Genomic DNA, 18,311 nt, shown 5'->3' on the forward strand with positions numbered 1-18,311 from the left:
GGACCTACTTGGTCGCCTTCTATAGTGTTTCATATCACTTAACTGTCATTGAATAGTTTGTGCTGACCCTCAATCTGCAGGATAGCTTGAATTTATTTAGAACTTGATTAGGGCTGCTTATACACCATCCGGACTATCCTGCGTTGCAACCTTTCATCATTTATTCTCTGCCGTCCACATCCAGGGAGATTAGGTACAGTTCCATGGGTTGTAAACGTCTTGATCATCTTGTGCACCATGGACAAAGGAAGATCAAGATGTCTGCAGATGGATTTATTACTTTGAGATTGTTGATATTTTTCAACATTTTTGGTTCTCAAGTCCTCAGACAATGCAAAGATTAAGTCAATTTCTTCCCTTTTTATCTGGTTTCAGGTGTGATTTTCACATTGCTCACACTTGTTACTTGCCACAGGTGAGTTTGAACGAGCATCACATGCTTGAAACAAAGTTGCTTACCCATAATTATGGAAAGGTGCCAACAATTTGGTCCAGCCCATTTGGGGTTTTATGTGAGATTATGTTCAATTTGTCTTTTTTCCTCTGTATTTTTTGTGTTGTTCATATACACACAAAGGAAATAAGTGTGAGTATAACAAAACATATATAATTGCAATAATTTTCTAGGAGACATATTTCATTTTATGGAACAATTTTAAGGGTACCAACACTTTCAGCCATGACTGTATTTATCAGTGACCATAAGAAATTGTACAATTGCTCACTTCTCGGATCAATACTACAGCTAATTAAAGTTATCTATATTAAATCACTATATCACAAAACATCAGGTCAATCCAAAATATTGAGGTAGTGAAGACTGAGCATCATTAGAAGTCAGAGTGAATAATGTGCTAATGTCCTTAGCAGGTTTTGTCCATGGCTATATATCAGTAAGGTTTTCTAATGATATAATATTAAACAATATGCCAATTTATTGGCAGAATATTGGCTGTGCTGCTGTATTGGGGCCATGGATTTTGCGTTTAGTTGTGTTCTCTTATCATTTATTCCATAAACTTTCTATACAGAAAGTTTTACGGTTTCAGAAAAAGGGGAACAAGGTAGTATGCCCACTGGACTCATGGACTGATGTGAGAGAATTAATTCTTAATGCAATATGACATGTCAGTGCTATATAAATAATGGATAATAACAAAATAAATAAGTACAAGATACAGTCGCTGGTTAATGTGGGCATATGCAGAGCGCTAGAAAGCAACGCTGACAAATTTAGACCATTCTTTGCTACCCACAATTATTTTTCTTGTTCTTTATCCTGGGAACTGGATAAGGCAATCTGATATCTGCATGAATAATACAGTACAAGAGGTTTTGACACAAACTAAACAAAAGAAACACTACCCACCAACTTGTTAATTTATTGATTGGTTGCTAAGCCAAATTCTTTTGAAACTATGGGCCAATTCCGTACCTAGATTTGATAATCTAACCATAGTATGAAAACTAAACTGCTTTTAATCAACTTACTTTTTCATACCACTAGCAGCTACATTCCTTCCTAGGCTAATGTGCCCAATGCAGGTATAGTATGCCCCATCCAGGTATATTTGTCCCCCATCCAGCACAGTTGTGCTCAAAAGTTTACAAAGCCCGGCAGAATTATTGCTTTCTTGGCCTTTTTTCAGAGAATATGAATGATAACACCAAAACTTTTTCTCCACTCATGGTTAGTGGTTGGGTGAAGCCATTTATTGTCAAACTACTGTTTTCATTTTGAAATCATAATGAAAATCCAAAACATCCAAATGACCCTGATCAAAAGTTCACATACCCTGGTGATTTTGGCCTGATAACATGCACAGAAGTTGACACAAATGGGTTTGAATGGCTACTAAAGGTAACATCCTCGCCTGTGACCTGGTTGCTTGTAATCAGTGTGTGTGCATAAAAACTGAGTGAAGTTTCTGGGATCCAGACAGAGTCTTGCATCTTTCATTCAGCCACTTATGTGTCCGGATTGTGAGTCATGGGGAAAGCAAAAGAAGTGACAACGGATCTATGGGAAAAGATAGTTGAACTGTATAAAACAGAAAAGGGATACAAAAAGATATCCAAGGAATTGATAATGCCAGTCAGCAGCTTTCAAATTATGATTAACAAATGGAAAATCAGGGGCTGTGCAAAAACAAAACCACGGTCAGGTAGACTAACAAAAGTGTCATCCAGAAATGCCAGGAAAATTGTTCAGGATATAAAGAAAGACCTACAAATAACATCAGGTGAAATACAGGACTCTCTGAAAACTAGCGATGTGGCTGTTTCAAGATGCATAATAAGGAGACACTTGAAGAAAAATGGGATGCATGGTCAAGTTGCCAGAAGAAAGCCATTACTGTGCAAATGCCACAAAACATCTCTCCTACAATATGCAAAACAGCGACAAGCCTCAAAACTTCTAGAACAAGGTAATTTGGAGTGATGAGACCAAAATTGAACTTTTTGACTACAACCATAAGCATTGCATGTGGAGAGAGGTCAACAAGTCCTATGATGAAAGGAACACCATTCCTACTGTAAAGCACGGAGGTGGATCGCTGATGTTTTGGAGATGTGTGAGCTACAAAGCTACAGGAGACTTGGTCAAAGTTGAAGGAAAGATGAAATGCAGCATATTATCAGCAAATACTGGAGGCACATTTGCAATCATCAGCCCGGAAGCTGATGATTGTACTTGAACGTTCCAATATGACAGCAATCCAAAACACAAGGCTAAGTTGACCTGTCATTGGCTACAGCAGAACAAAGTGAAAGTTCTGGAGTGGTCATCTCAGTCTCCTGACCTCAATATCATTGATCCAATCTGGGGAGATCTGAAACATGCAGTTCATGCTAGACAGCCCAGGAATTTCCAGGAACTGGAGGCTTTTTCTACGAAGAGTGGGCAGCTTTACCATCTGAGAAAATAAAGAACCTCATCCACAATTACCACATAAGACTTCAAGCTGTCATAGATGTTAGAGGGGGCAATACAAGGTATCAGAAATGGGGTATGTGAACTTTTTATCAGGGTCATTTGGATGGTTTGGGTTGTCATGTTTTAAAAAGAGAAAACAAAGTAGTTTGACAATAAATGGCTTCACCCAATCACTAACCAGGAGTGGAAAAAAAGTTTTGGTGTTAACATTTATATTCACTGAAAAAAGGCCAAGAAAGCAAACAGAAAGCAAACAGTCTGCCGGGGTACGTAAACTTTTGAGCACAACTGTACTGAGCAGCGACGGTAACCATGCTCTCATCACTGACTGACAGCCAACTCAGTACTGATAAGCTGCTGAGTCACTGCCAGTCAGGGCTGGGACGTATTTACAACTGCCACTCACTGTGTACTGAACAATGACTGAAGCTCTGCCTCTGTGAATGAAAGTCCGAGGTTGCTTGATGGAATAAAATTAATTTCTTCGTGGTAGTTGGTCTTTTAGTGTGGCAGCTACATAACGTCAGAATGCTAATAAACTGCAGATTAACCCTATATCGGCAGACTATGAGTGAGTTGTTTGCTTTTTTGCCACACATGTTCTCTTTAACCCCTTAGCGACTGCCGATGCGCATTAAAATGGCAGTCATCAAGGGTACTTTTTTTAATTCCCTCATTGCCTTTTTAAAGTGTCAATGGGGAATAGCACCTCCAAGTGTCGGCGATTCCCGAAGGTGTCAGCTGTACATGACAGCTGACACCCTGCAGTATTAGACCCAGCCGATTTTGTGACCAATCGGGGGCTGATTAACCCATTAAATACTGCAGTCATTCACAACAGCGGTATTTAAGTTTTTGCAAGGGGGTCACAAGACCGCCTTAGTAACCATCGGATCCCCACCATGAGAATCGATGGTTAACATGATACCCTGAGGTCATGTGATCACCCGAGGGTACAGTTGCCTATGAGATTAGGAGATTCAGCAATAAGTTGAGTGTCTCACGCACAGTCAGTGATGCACTGACAGACTCATACACTGCAGTGCTTGAGCACAGCAGTGTATGATACAAATGATCAAACTGAAAATTATATATGTCCCACAGTGGGATTTTAAGTAAAAAAAAACCTTGAATAAAACATGTAAAAAAGTAAACAAAAAAACACAAACAAAAGTGCACACAAAAATATGTCACGCCACTAAAAATGCAGTGTTTGTGATAAAGCAAAAAATTTACATATACAGTGCCTTGCGAAAGTATTCGGCCCCCTGGAACTTTTCAACATTTTCCCACATATCATGCTTCAAACATAGAGATACCAAATGTAAATGTTTGGTGAAGAATCATTAACAAGTGGAACACAATTGTGAATTTTAACTAAATGTATTGGTTATTTTAAGTTTTGTGGAAATTCAAAAACTGAAAAGTGGGGCGTGCAATATTATTCGGCCCCTTTAACTTAATACTTTGTTGCGCCACCTTTTGCTGCAATTACAGCTGCAAGTCGCTTGGGGTATGTCTACATCAGTTTTGTACATCAAGAGACTGAAATTCTTGCCCATTCTTCCTTGGCAAACAGCTCGAGCTCAGTGAGGTTTGATGGAGATCGTTTGTGAACAGCAGTTTTCAGCTCTTTCCACAGATTCTCGATTGGATTGATGTCTGGACTTTGACTTTGCCATTCTAACACCTGGATACGTTTATTTGTGAACCATTCCATTGTAGATTTTGATTTATGTTTGGGATCATTGTCTTGTTGGAAGACAAATCTCCATGCCAGTATCCAACAAATGTGTTAGACCGCACCCAATACTGACACCGTCTCCATGGACATCAGGGCGCTCGTCCACACCAGGGGGTCCGTCCCAGCAAAAGAGTCCACAATCGAAATATAGAAAGGACAGCGCCACACCAGGAAGTGACAGACAGTAACTTTCTTTATTCTGCCTCCTGCGGCGACGTTTCGGTCCGTGGACCTTTTTCAAGTGCTTGAAAAAGGTCCACGGACCGAAACGTCGCCGCAGGAGGCAGAATAAAGAAAGTTACTGTCTGTCACTTCCTGGTGTGGCGCTATCCTTTCTATATTTCGATTGTGAAATCTCCGTGCCAGTCTCAGGTCTTTTGCAGACTCCAACAGGTTTTCTTCAAGAATGTTCCTGTATTTGGCTCCATCCATCTTCCCATCAATTTTAACCATCTTCCCTGTCCCAGCTGAAGAAAAGCAGGCCCAAACCATGATGCTGCCACCACCATGTTTGACAGTGGGGATGGTGTGTTCAGGGTGAAGAGCTGTGTTGCCTTTATGCCAAAGATATCATTTGGCATTGTTGCCAAAAAGTTCAATTTTGATTTCATCTGCCCAGAGCACCTTCTTCCACATGTTTGATGTGTCTCCCAGGTGGCTTGTTGCAAACTTTAAACAACACTTTCTATGGATATCTTTGAGAAATGGCTTTCTTCTTGCCACTCTTCCATAAAGACCAGATTTGTGCAGTGTATGACTGTTTTTTCCCCCCACTATATAATGACATGGGGTATATTAATCTTTATTACCGGCACCTTATGTGCTTATTTATCCCCTGTTAATCATATTTTTTGGTCCCCGATACTTTGGGCCCTCCCTAACATGTCTGGGCCCTGTCAACAGTCTGTACTCCGTAGATATTTACCTTGTCATTTATCTCTGGCATGATTAAGTATGTTATAGCTATGGGAAAATCTTATATTAGGACGTTACATCTTCCATTGCATTTACTTGCCTTTATGTCACATAGAATCTTGCTGTATTCGCACACAGGCATTGTTCTATGCAGCTAATCCAATATGTGTGCACTGTGAGAGTTCCAGGAGCACTTATTTATTTCATATCGCCGCTTGCAGGTTACTTCCCAGGTAGCACGTTTTGATTCTATGTGGCCATACTGCGCTGATCACGGATACTGACCTGTTCGGGGCTCCTTCGGCATAAGTGCACCCCACGCATGCACTGTGCAGCTCCGGCGGCGTCACGGGCTGGCTGCGTTGCCGTGGTGATGGGCGGAGATGACGTTTATCCTCCCGCCCATGTTCCATGACGCGTGCTGGCCCCGCCCGCCGCCGGCAGCTTGCACATCATGATGGGTGCGTGCGCTTATTCACCGGGGGTGTTATTAGTTGCCCTACAAATACTCCAGCCCTTCCTTTTACTTACCACGCCTCCTGATGAAGCCACGGCGGTGAAACGCGCGTCAAGGCCCTTCCGTTCTGATAGCACGCCTGCATCATCCTGCAAAATGTCCCAAGGTAATAACATCTTAACCTTATTCATGGGGATTGTTCTTTAACTGCCTAGGGACCGTGCAATATGCCCTTCACTCACCGAGTAGCAGGTATTTAGGCAAACTAACCTAGTCACTTCATAAAAACTTTCTTATATCATGATTTCTGACTATTTACTGTGACGTCTTGGCAGTGCAGTGCTACAGTAGGATTTTTTGTGTCATTTATCAGTGCAACTGTTACCATCTTGTGTCATCTTTGCACATTAGTTATTTTTAGCTGCTGTCTCCTATTCATTTTTCTCTATTAATGTATTTAATGCTTTAATAAAATTTTTGTATTGATTATATACCTCTATCTCTGGCATGGTTTTTGTGCACAATTACATTGTACACAATAATTGATATGGATTTTTACATACTTATCCATAGCTGGCTTTTTCTTGTAGGTGTATATGACTGATTGTTGTCCTATGGACAGACTGTCCCACCTCAGCTGTAGATCTCTGCAGTTCATCCAGAGTGATCATGGGCCTCTTGGCTGCATCTCTGATCAGTCTTGTCCATGTTTGAGATGAAAGTTTAGAGAGCTGGCCGGGTCTTGGTAGATTTGCAGTGGTATAATACTCCTTCCATTTCAATATCATCGCTTGCACAGTGCTCTTTGGGATGTTTAAAGTTTTGGAAATCATTTTGTATCCAAATCGTGCTTTAAACTTCACAACAGTTTCATGGACCTGCCTGTCATCTTCATGATGCTCTCTGTGCTTCACACAGAACCCTGAGACTATCACAGAGCAGTTGCATTTATACGGAGACTTGATTACACACAGGTGGATTATATTTATCATCATTAGGCATTGGATCATTCAGAGATCCACAATGAACTTCTGGAGTGAGTTTGCTGCACTGAAAGTAAAGGGGCCAAATAATATTGCACGCCCCACTTTTCCGTTTTTTAATTTCCACAAAAATTTAAAACAACCAATAAATTTAGTTCAACTACTTCACAATTGTGTTCCACTTGTTGTTGATTCTTCACCAAAAATTTACATTTGGTATCTTTATGTTTGAAGCATGATATGTGGGAAAAGGTTGAAAAGTTTCAGGGGGCCGAATACTTTCGCAAGGCACTGTAATTGGTCTCTCCAAGTCTGGATTGACCCGCTCTATAAACCTGACATGTTATTTATTCCATTTGGTGAACACCGCAACAAAATTTATGAAAAAACATGCCAAAAATGTTGCTTTTTCATCATACTTACTCACAAAACAGTGAATAAAAAGTGATCAAAAAGTCAAATAAAAAATTGTATAAATGAAGACGCCAAACCATCCTGAAAAAAAGCTCTAATATGTCTCATTTGGTAAAAAAATTTTAAAAAAAGTTACAGCTCTCAGAATATGATGATGTAAAAACAAGTTCATTTTTGTTTTTAGTCTATTAAAAGACCAAAGCATAAACAAATAATTGGAGCTAAAGTAAATTTATTATGAAAAAAAGTTAATTGTTCATTTTTTCGTTCCACATTGCTTTAGTTTCTGTGAAGCACTGGAAGGGTTAACCTCTTTACCCCCGAGGGTGGTTTGCACGTTAATGACCAGGTCAATTTTTAGAATTCTGACCACTGTCCCTTTATGAGGTAATAATAATAATAATAATCTTTATTTTTATATAGCGCTAACATATTCCGCAGCGCTTTACAATTTGCACACACGATCATCGCTGTCCCCAATGGAGCTCACAATCTAGAATCCCTATCAATATGTCTTTGGAATGTGGGAGGAAACCGGAGTGCCCGGAGGAAACCCACGCAAACACGGAGAGAACATACAAACTCTTTGCAGATGTTGTCCTGGGTGGGATTCGAACCCAGGACCCCAGCGCTGCAAGGCTGCAGTGCTATCCACTGAGCCACCGTGCTGCTCTGGAATGCTTCAACGGATCCTGGTGATGTTGAGATAGTTTTTGTTTTTGTGACATATTGTACTTCATGATAGTGGTAAAATTTATTCGGTATGACTTGCATTTTTTGTTTAAAAAAAAGGAAATTTGGCAAAAATATTGAACATTTTGCAATTTTCCAACTTTGAATTTTCATTCCCTTAAATCACAGAGATTTGTCACACAAAATAGTTAATATATAACATTTCCCATATATCTACTTTACATCAGCACAATTTTGGAACCGATTTTTTTTTTTCCTTAGGAAGTTATAAGGGGTAAAAGTTGACAAGCATTTTTCCAACAAAATTTACAAAACCATTTTTTTAGGGACCACATCACATTTGAAGTCACTTTGAGGGGTTTATATGACAGAAGACGCCCAAAAGTGACATCATTCTAAAGACTGCACCCTCAAGATGATCAAAACCACATTCAAGAAGTTTATTAACTCTTCAGGTGCTTCAAAGGAATATTTTGAAAAAAAAATTAGCATTAGTACAAAGTTTAATAAGACAAAAACAAAGGGCATTCAAAATCTTGAAAGACGAGAATACTGAAATAGCATTTCAGGAGTATAAAGATCTAAATAAGAAATGTAAAAAAGAAATTAAGCTGACAAAATTATCTACAGAAAAACAGATTGCCAACGACATTAAAATAAATCCCAAATTTTTTTATAAATACATCAATGCCAAAAAGAAAAAAATAGATAGTATCGGTTCCTTAAAAGATGACAACAAGATAATCACAGAGGACAAAGAATAAGTTACTCCATTTTACAAACTACGCCTCTTAATATATTCATCAAGGGGTACAGTGATCATATTGACACCATGGGTGTGTCACAGAATTTTATACCATTAGGCATGGAAGAAAAAATAACTACATTTTTACCACCAAAATTTAGTTTTAGACCCAGATGTTACATTTTCACACAAGAAGTGGGTAAAAATGGCACCAAAATTTGTCCCCCAATTTCTACTAAATGTGGCAATACTCCATATGTGGCTGTACGGTACTACTTAGCCATACGGAGAGACTCGGGAGGAACGGAGAGCTATTTGCCTCCTGGAGCGCAGACTTTCGAGTTGTGGACTCCATATACAGAACCCCTAATTGCTAGAAGAGAAGAATCCCCCCTCAAGTTACCTAATTTGGGAAACTGTACCCCTAGGGGATTTTATCTACAGGTGTTGTGACGATTTTGACTCGACTGGTATTTTCCAGAAACAAGCAGCAATGAATGTTGTCAAGTGAAAATTGCAAACTGCCGTTATAGTGACCAGTACGCTGCAGTGACCAGTTTGCTGTAGTGACCAGTACGTTTCAGTCACCAGTACACTATGCCAAACACGTGCTTCTGGAGGCATGCCCACGTAAGTTAATAGGGCTCCCATTGCTTCAGAAGTGCAAAACGTGGACGCAAGCTTTAGGTACACTGTGGGGCTCAGAAGGGAGGGAGAGCCCCCTATATTTCCATTAGCAGATGACAGACCTGAGTCAGGGCTTGTTTTTTTTGTGGATTGAGTTGAAGCTTTTATTGGGAACATTTTACATAATATTTGGGATCACATTTATCCGGCGCTCTACGCTGATCACTTACTTTGAGGTTTCCATCTAAATCTCTAAGTGACGTGATTCAGATGAAACCCCCGAGAGATTTATTCACTATAATCAGGCAGCATAGTTACTCTGGACTCCGTCTGGCCTCTGTTCAGCAGTGTCCTTCTGTTCAGAAGTGTACAAAATTGTGGCCTACGGCACATTTTTGCTATCTTAAAAGACGGACTTACTGTGATGTTTGTAAGACAAAGAACATGGAAGAGTGCAGCATGAACAGCACCTGTTGGTTCAATGGGGATATTACAATACGAGGTGGGGGGATTAGCCTCTCACCTGGGAATGTTGCGCACCCTGCACAACCTCAGTAGCGAGCGTCTCCGTATGCTCCTGCTGTGTTGCTCCGGGACCGCTCCTGTGCTATGCTTCCTAATCTGATCACGTGGGCACAAGATCCGGCCACGTGATACCACTTCACAGGATGTGTCGCCACTTCAGGTCCTGTGGCCTGGAGATGCTCTCTACGGCCCCATGCTGCTCCAGCCAAAACCCCTCAAGGGAAATGTCATTGTTGTAAAAATATATATATGTGGTCAATTTTAAGAGTGCCATGGCTATAGAGAACACTAAAGTAAGATAATAGCACGGCACTCCGTATGTAGTGAGGTGCACGAATAGGGTACCAATCCCAGTATAAAGTAAAGAAAATCTGGCACTCTCAATTTGTATGCAAAAGAAGGTTTGACAATTTTATTGATCCACTGTGACAAATAATTATGTTGACGTTTCGGCCAATATCTAGGCCTTCATCAGAACTCTAGTAAATAAACATAAAAAATCATATCAGTGTAGAACACACAACAACAGCATAAAGCAACCATAACAGTGGAAAAACATTTGACTTTAGCAAGAGAGGGGGGGGGGGGGAGAGGGAGAGTTGGTGTTTATATAATCTCATGCTAACAAATGCAAAGGATCTGTGTGAATAAATGCACTTGAAACTATTAAGGCGGATCCTGGGACAATAATAGTATATGAAAATACAGATCTAAATATGGCCATAGCCATTGGGTGATATAGGGCCGTACAAACAAAAAGCAATACAGAAAGAGAATTTAGTAACCAAAGGGGCAATGTCAAAATGAATAATAGGAAGAATTTGAAACATGACCTATAGTATACAATCACATACATTTATCTTCAGAGTATATGGATCGCTGGACAAGTGATATCACTAAAAAGGAAACAGATATACAAATGCACAGCAAATTAGTATAGGAAACCACAGTAACAAATAACATACAGGTGGCGCTGCACTATGAGATCCCAATGAACCAGTGTAAAATCCGACTCACCATATAATGCCGCATCTAGGTGCATGAGGAGTAAGTGCACACAGCGTGCTAGAGGAATGGCGGCATGTATGGAGTGTCCGAGTGTCGGTTTATATAGAGATACAGCTATTACCTGCTGATTTTGGTGCCGTGCTGCCGCAAAACCGGAAGTGTCCGATCATGTGACGTCACCGGAAGTGATGTATCGCTGCCGTGCAGGAGCAAAAAGGCTCCTCCGTATACAAGCAACCATGTAAAAAGGTACCGGCCAACAGTATTGAAACAAGTCACCGGAAAAGACAGGATAGGTGGCTGCGATCTATGTTAACAAAGGGAAAATACTCCCAAAACCTGTCAGCATGAAAAAAACGAGCCATAACTAGGAAGAAAATGTGAATTGTGAGATATTAATAAAAGTGGTGACCAAAGGATATCTCTAATGTGAAGAGCCGCAGACTTACCTAGGGAAGAGAATAAAAAGGAGAATTAGAGATTTATGGTAGAAAAATATCTACTGTAAAGTTTAATATAATGGGCTAGTAGCAATAATGAAAAATTGTTGAAAAAAAGGAAAAAATGACACTAATTAGAAAAAATAACACTTATAGGAAAAAATGCAAGTAAAAACGAGACAAAAATGGAAAAAATTGAAAAAAAGGGGAATAAAAAAATAATTAAAAAAAGGAAAATTAAAAAAATTAAAAGACGAAAAAATAATCATAAAAAAATAAATAAATAATAATAATCATAAAAAGATCTTGAAAAGAGGACTGTAAAGAAAAAGTAACTATTTATATAGATTGAAAAATAAATTTATACCCGTCATTGTAGTACAGCATTTAGTCTCAATTAATCCGTGTCTGGAAGGAAAAAAAGGAATAAACTAAAAAACTTAGATAAAGCTAGAAATCTCATAGTCCCTATTCAAACCACGGGGTTCTAAAGTATCTAATTTATTGATCCAAAAGGCCTCACAGAGCCTAAGCGTTTTAACCCTTTTACCGCCTCTCCTGGGGCATGGAATCTGCTCCAATACCTGAAACCGTAACTGCGAAATGTTATGTTTTTTTGGGGCAAAGTGATATGGCAAAGGAAGGTATGTTATACCACAGCGGATACTGGACTTATGCTGTGAGATGCGGTCCCGTACATGCTGGGTAGTTTCCCCAACATATACGAGACCGCAGGGGCACTTTACGGCATAAACAACGAAAGAAGACTCACAGGTATAAAAACCTCTAATTTGGATACCCTCACCTGTATGTGGATGGAAGAATTTTTCGCCTCTTTGTATATTCCCACACTGTGAGCAATGAAGGCACGGGAAAGTACCATTTTTTGGGGTGTCCAAAAAGGTCTGTAAGGGTAACCTCCTGGTCGAGCCAACATCTGCCCGTACCAGTCTATCACGTAAATTAGTAGGTCTCTTAAAGCAAGGCATAAATGGGACTTGGAACTCCTTAATCTCCGGGTAACTAGTTCTCAGTATACTCCAATGTTTTCTGATATTTTTATGTAACCGGTACATAATAGGATGGTACGAGTGGATAAAGGGCAATCTAGTGCCTACAGGGGATGTTGTGGAAATTCGTTCACGTGGTGTATGCATTTAAATAAGTAATCTGTTAGGATAGCCTCTCTCAGAGAATTTTTTCTGTATTTCGTCCAGTCGAGTTTCTCTCACCACTGGATTGGATACAATCCTAGTTATTCTATTGAATTGAGATAAAGGAAGAGATTCTCTTGTGGCTCTAGGGTGACAACTAGAAAACAAAAGGAGACTATTCCGATCGGTCTCTTTAACATGTAAATCAATCTCCAAAATTCCATCAGGATGTTTGATAATTCTGGTATCCAAAAAACTGACTGTATCTAGGTCATAATGTATCGTGAACTGTAGTTCAGGCCAAATTTGATTAAGGTACTTGTGAAAGGAGAGTAGGGAGTCCAATGGGCCCCGCCATATGCAAAAAATATTGTCGATATATCGACGCCATGTGGTGGCATAATCTTGAAAATACGTGTTGGAGTAAACAAAATGTTCCTCAAAAAAAGCCATAAAACAATTGGCATATGGGGGGGCCACATTGGACCCCATTGCAGTACCTTGTTTTTGCAGAAAAAAAGTCATTGCCAAACATAAAAAATTTTTCTCGTAGTACCAGATTGAGGAGTTCCATACAGAACCTAATTGTGTTGCCATCTAGTGACGAACCATTAAGTAATTCCTGAACTGCTGTGAGTCCCTTCTCGTGTATAATAGAAGTATATAAACTATTTACGTCCCATGTGACTAAAATAGAGTCACATGGGACTTGGCCAATATCCTTGATGAGTTTAATGAAATCACCTGTGTCTAAAATGAACGACTTGGTGAGTCTAACCATGGGTGTCAGTATCTTTTCTAATAGAATAGATAATGGGGACAAAACAGAGTCGGTAGAGGCGACGATGGGGCGTCCTGGCGGTTTATCCAATCGTTTATGTACTTTAGGAAGAACATAAAAAACAGGTGTAATAGGAAATTGATTCACCAAAAAATCGTATACTCTCTTATCTATGGTTTTATTCAGTAAATAAGGTTCAATAGTATTGTGAATTTTAGTGGCAATGGATGAAGCAGGATTATGTGACAAGGGTTCATAGATGGTGCGGTCGGCCAATTGCCGATGAATCTCAGCCAAATAGTCCCTTTGATCCATGACCACTATTGCTCCACCTTTATCGGTGGGCTTCACCACCAGTTCTTTATCTTTAATGAGGGAGTGTAAAGCCTGTTGTTCAAGGCTAGTCATATTCACTGGGCAATGTAGTTTGCCTCTAGCTACATCCTGTTTGAATAACTCAACCTCTCTATCAATTAATTCGATGAAAGTTTCTATGGGATGGTCATTTTTTGGAGGCATAAAGTTGCTCCTAGTTTTAATACCCAATTGTTGTAGATTAACAGGTGAAGAAACCAGAGGAGAAGATATAGATGTATTTATATTATCAGTCTTATTAAAAAAGACTTTAAGTCTAAGTGATCTATAAAACTTCTGCAAGTCCATATCCAACTGAAATGTGTCCAATTTGTAAGATGGACAGAAGGAGAGTCCTTTCTGTAGAAGAGACATCTGTGGGGGGCTTAGAGCCTTAGAAGAAATATTAATAATTAAGGAAGTATCCCTACCTGAGATCTGGTCTGGACAGTTGTGGAGGACATCCCTTGCCCATTGTCCGCCCCTCCTTGTCTTCTTCTTGGTGATTGTCTTTTTTTCCTGTTTAAAAAAGGACCTCTCCTGTTGGAGAATTTCTCGTTGTCTGAACTTGAGTAAGTAGAATCGGAAGGTGTTCTTCTGGGTCGATATGAACCTGTGGAGAAAGAATCTTTCCATCGATAAACTCGATTATTTCTATAATCTTCCGCGTTCCGTAGAAATTTCAGTCTCTTCTTTTGTTCAGAATCCTGGCGATGCTGTGAAAGAGTGCTAGTTAGTTTGGTTTTAAATGACTGGAAACCGTCACTGGTCATAGAGGTAGATAATTGTATCTCCGTAGATTGGACTTTTTCTCGTACAGATGTAATAGACTTCTGTAAAGTATCAAGGGTAAGAGTCATTAAATCGAATGAGCATTTATTGAGAATTTGCTCAAATTTTTTACAAAAGTCATCATTCTCTTTGAAAATGGTAGGACGTAAGGCAACCCTCAGGCCTTGTGGGATCCTTTCAGCTTTAAGATATTCAGCAATTGTTGCACAATGTAGCTCTAAATTAATAAGATGACGGGAGTCACGTTCAAATTCTCTGGTCCTATATTCATTAGACGGGATTTGCAGAAATTCACTAGAGATGTCCACGTTAGCTATAATGTCCGCTGCTTCATTAGTGCTATATGAGAAGACGTCTTTAGACATAATCCAAAAAATTAATAATAATAATTAATAATAATTTTATTTATATAGCGCCAACATATTCCGCAGCGCTTTACAAATTATAGAGGGGACTTGTACAGACAATAGACATTACAGCATAACAGAAATACAGTTCAAAACAGATACCAGGAGGAGTGAGGGCCACTGCTCGCAAGCTTACAAACTATGGGGAAAAGGGGAGACACGAGAGGTGGATGGTAACAATTGCTTTAGTTATTCGGACCAGCTATAGTGTAAGGCTCAGGTGTTCATGTAAAGCTGCATGAACCAGTTACCTGCCTAAGTATGTAGCAGTACAGACACAGAGGGCTAATACTGATAAAGTGTATGAGAACATGATGCGAGGAACCTTTTTTTTTTTTTTTTTTTTTTATTATAAATAGGCCACACAGGGATCGTTAGGTTAATGCATTGAGGCGGTAGGCCAGTCTGAACAAATGAGTTTTTAGGGCACGCTTAAAACTGTGGGGATTGGGGATTAATCGTACTAACCTAGGTAGTGCATTCCAAAGAATCGGCGCAGCACGTGTAAAGTCTTGGAGACGGGAGTGGGAGGTTCTGATTATTGAGGATGCTAACCTGAGGTCATTAGCGGAGCGGAGGGCACGGGTAGGGTGGTAGACTGATACCAGGGAGGAGATGTAGGGTGGTGCTGAGCCATGGAGTGCTTTGTGGATGAGGGTAGTAGTTTTGTACTGGATTCTGGAGTGGATGGGTAGCCAGTGTAATGACTGGCACAGGGTAGAGGCATCGGTGTAACGGTTGGTGAGGAATATGATCCTGGCTGCAGCATTCAGGACAGATTGGAGCGGGGAGAGTTTTGCAAGAGGGAGACCGATTAGTAGAGAGTTACAATAGTCCAGACGAGAATGAATAAGTGAAACAGTCAGAGTTTTTGCAGAGTCGAAATTAAGAAAAGGGCGAATTCTAGAAATGTTTACGGTGCTCATGTAACGGTACGTACTAAAGTAAGATGTAATTACGGTGCTCATGTAACGGTACGTACTAAAGTAAGATAATAGCACGGCACTCCGTATGTAGTGAGGTGCACGAATAGGGTACCAATCCCAGTATAAAGTAAAGAAAATCCGGCACTCTCAATTTATATGCAAAAGAAGGTTTGACAATTTTATTGATCCACTGTGACAAATAATTATGTTGACGTTTCGGCCAATATCTAGGCCTTCATCAGAACTCTAGTAAATAAACATAAAAATTCATATCAGTGTAGAACACACAACAACAGCATAAAGCAACCATAACAGTGGAAAAACATTTGACTTTAGCAAGAGTGGGGGGGGGGGATGGAGAGTTGGTGTTTATATAATTTCATGCTAACAAATGCAAAGGATCTGTGTGAATAAATGCACTTGAAACTATTAAGGTGGATCCTGGGACAATAATAGAACAAAAATCACAACAAATAAAAAGAAATATCCAGGCTGAGATGGGCTATAGCCCTGCTCCCTCCGTAAATGCATAAGTGTAGCAAAATATACTAATGGGTGTACTACTCCCAAAACATGAAAAGAACTAGAGAACATGGAGTATAATAAACACCAACAGATTGAAAAATTAAAACAATCATTTTATTAATGCACTTAAAATGTACAAAAACAGCCCAATCAAAAGGGCAAAATACAAAAAAGAGGAAGGGTACAAGGAACCTGCTAGCACAGCAGGCTATCTGGACCAATAGTGAGATATGTATAAGGGCAGGTACAGTAAATCCAGAAACAGAAGAATCCCCCTCCCTTCTGTTTCTGGATTTACTGTACCTGCCCTTATACATATCTCACTATTGGTCCAGATAGCCTGCTGTGCTAGCAGGTTCATTGTATCCTTCCTCTTTTTTGTATTTTGCCCTTTTGATTGGGCTGTTTTTGTACATTTTAAGTGCATTAATAAAATGATTGTTTTAATTTTTCAATCTGTTGGTATTATACTCCATGTTCTCTAGTTCTTTTCCTGGGACAATAATAGTATATGAAAATACAGCTCTAAATATGGCCATAGCCATAGGGTGATATAGGGCCGTACAAACAAAAAGCAATACAGAAAGAGAATTTAGTAACCAAAGGGGCAATGTCAAAATGAATAATAGGAAGAATTTGAAACATGACCTATAGTATACAATCACATACATTTATCTTCAGAGTATATGGATCGCTGGACAAGTGATATCACTAAAAAGGAAACAGATATACAAATGCACAGCAAATTAGTATAGGAAACCACAGTAACAAATAACATACAGGTGGCGCTGCACTATAAGATCCCAATGAACCAGTGTAAAATCCGACTCACCATATAATGCCGCATCTAGGTGCATGAGGAGTAAGTGCACACAGCGTGCTAGAGGAATGGCGGCATGTATGGAGTGTCCGAGTGTCGGTTTATATAGAGATACAGCTATTACCTGCTGATTTTGGCGCCGTGCTGCCGCAAAACCAGAAGTGTCCGATCATGTGACGTCACCGGAAGTGATGTATCGCTGCCGTGCAGGAGCAAAAAGGCTCCTCCGTATACAAGCAACCATGTAAAAAGGTACCAGCCAACAGTATTGAAACAAGTCACCGGAAAAGACAGGATAGGTGGCTGCGATCTATGTTAACAAAGGGAAAATACTCCCAAAACCTGTCAGCATGAAAAAAACGAGCCATAACTAGGAAGAAAATGTGAATTGTGAGATATTAATAAAAGTGGTGACCAAAGGATATCTCTAATGTGAAGAGCCGCAGACTTACCTAGGGAAGAGAATAAAAAGGAGAATTAGAGATTTATAGTAGAAAAATATCTACTGTAACGTTTAATATGATGGGCTAGTAGCAATAATGAACAATTGTTGAAAAAAAGGAAAAAATGACACTAATTAGAAAAAATAACACTTATAGGAAAAAATGCAAGTAAAAACGAGACAAAAATGGAAAAAAAATGGAAAAAGGGGAATAAAAATTAAAAAATAGAAAAATAAAAAAATAATTAAAAAAAAGGAAAATTTTAAAAATTAAAAGACAAAAAAATAATCATAAAAAAAATAAATAATAATAATCATAAAAAGATCTTGAAAAGAGGAATATAAAGAAAAAGTAACTATTATATAGATTGAAAAATAAATTTATACCCGTCATTGTAGTACAGCATTTAGTCTAGTGTTTGTACGGCCCTATATCACCCTATGACTATGGCCATATTTGGATCTGTATTTTCATATACCATTATTGTCCCAGGATCCGCCTTAATAGATTCAAGTGCATTTATTCACACAGATCCTTTGCATTTGTTAGCATGAAATTATATAAACACCAACTCTCCCTTCTCCCCCCCCCCCCCCCTTCTCCTACTGAAGTCAAATGTA

The 18,311-nt window shown here is 39.4% G+C and overlaps 2 long non-coding RNA genes across 2 annotated transcripts in view; both read right to left on the reverse strand.

The window, feature by feature from the left end:
• Positions 1 to 10,425: 10,425 nt before the first annotated feature.
• The window catches only part of LOC138641398 (uncharacterized), a 56,346-nt gene continuing 48,460 nt past the window's right edge, over positions 10,426 to 18,311 (reverse strand). The window contains exons 2-5 of the long non-coding RNA XR_011313815.1: positions 14,210 to 14,391; positions 11,857 to 11,897; positions 10,896 to 10,937; positions 10,426 to 10,520 (exon numbers count right to left, since the gene is read on the reverse strand). This is a non-coding gene — a long non-coding RNA (uncharacterized lncRNA). The remainder of the gene's footprint in view (positions 10,521 to 10,895; positions 10,938 to 11,856; positions 11,898 to 14,209; positions 14,392 to 18,311) is intronic.
• Positions 16,071 to 18,104, reverse strand: LOC138641397 (uncharacterized). The gene is made up of 3 exons (XR_011313814.1): positions 18,078 to 18,104; positions 17,098 to 17,139; positions 16,071 to 16,149 (listed from the first exon to the last, which is right to left on the reverse strand). It is a non-coding gene; the product is annotated as an uncharacterized lncRNA (long non-coding RNA).

Source organism: Ranitomeya imitator, chromosome 6, assembly GCF_032444005.1.
Source record: "Ranitomeya imitator isolate aRanImi1 chromosome 6, aRanImi1.pri, whole genome shotgun sequence".
NCBI lineage: Eukaryota > Metazoa > Chordata > Amphibia > Anura > Dendrobatidae > Ranitomeya > Ranitomeya imitator.